The 1,495-nt window shown below is 40.5% G+C and overlaps 1 pseudogene; it reads left to right on the forward strand.

Moving 5' to 3' along the window:
- Positions 1 to 1,495, forward strand: part of LOC109963056 (proteasome activator complex subunit 4B-like) — a 29,501-nt pseudogene that overhangs the window by 3,132 nt on the left and 24,874 nt on the right.

The following is a 1,495-nucleotide window of genomic DNA, read 5'->3' on the forward strand; positions in this document are numbered from 1 at the left end:
TTCTCCATTTAGTGTGAACCGGAGCCCCCTTGTCTAGGTATAGGTGTGTGTGTGTGTGTGTGTGTGTGTGTGTGTGTGTGTGTGTGTGTCTTTCATGTGGTAACTCAGTCTTGATCAAGCACACAGAAAAATGGGTTAACTGGGTTGCAGGCCCCCTATGTGTGTGTGAGACAATAAGCATGCCCAACTGGCCAAGTGGTCATCTCAGGTGATGAGACCCCCTGTGTGTGTAAGACACCTCCTGGTGGGGCAGAACTTGGAATATGCTATGTGTGTCCAGGTGTGGGCTAGTGGGGCTTTGTTAAAATGTAAATAGGCTGTCTGGTCACAAAGAGATGCAGACATCTAGTCTCTACACAGAAGTTACAGCACTCAAAGTAAGCAGATTCTGCTTCATTATAGCTGTAAGATATATATAAGCAAGGGAAACAAATGCATTAAAATAACCAAAGCTCAATAGTTCTGGACAATCATCAATACAGCTGTAAGATGCATAACCAAGTAAGATAAAGTTATGAAAGGTAACTACAGGTATGAGAAGTAACTAAAGCTTATAAAGTAACTAGAGTCTATAAAACTCAAATCTTACAAGTCCATAAAATTTGTGATTTTACAAAGAACTAAACAAAAGGAGTACAAAGGAAACCATGTGAAGGTTCCCATGAGGATTAAAAAACCTGCTCTGCTTTAAAGTTTCGGAAGTTCTCATCAGTGGTGCACCAGATGCTGTGCAATTTAAAAGCTTAACAAGATGTTTCGACAAAACAAGAATTACAGGACAAAGGTAAGTTCACTATGTGGTTAGCTTGCAGAAAGCCAGTTGTATCAGATCTCAAACCTGCTTTATTTTCCTCTGTGGAGCCCTTTGTAGGTGAATTGTATTCTGAGACCTACAAATTAGAAATGTCTGCAGCTGTCAGTCCAGTAATGCTTCAGTGAATACAGAGAGTCACAGTGTTGTGTTTGCAGACATGTCTGGAAGTTGGCAGTCATCATGTTGAGCGAGTTAGTCACTCATTTCTCCTCAATTACAGACTATTTCAGACACCCTGTAGTTTCTCACTTCAACATAATATTTTCACCGTCATTTTGTCTTGACTATGGTTTGAATATTGAATATACTGAATAACTTGTCAGCAGTTCTTGTAAATAGACTGTCAAGATGATGACTTTTTTTTCCAAACAGAAAGAAGGAGCTGCTGTCAAGGGATGACCTACAGTTGCCATGGCAACTACTGTATGAGGGGGCCATCTACTCCAATTCAGAGCACCTTGGGCTCATCTGGTTCCCCAAGTGTGTAGTGAGAAGATGACTTATATGTAAGTCCTATAAGTTCAGTTGAGCTTATAACCTGTTGGTCTTTGGCTCTTCTTACCATTGCTAACTCTGAGAGACGAGACAGTCCAAGTAACTTCAAAACTGTGCTGATTTATTCAAAGGATCACAGGTAAAATTAACATTACACGCTCAAGTATCTTGCACCTCCAAACTGCT

This window comes from Monopterus albus, unplaced genomic scaffold, assembly GCF_001952655.1.
Source record: "Monopterus albus unplaced genomic scaffold, M_albus_1.0 scaffold69.1, whole genome shotgun sequence".
NCBI lineage: Eukaryota > Metazoa > Chordata > Actinopteri > Synbranchiformes > Synbranchidae > Monopterus > Monopterus albus.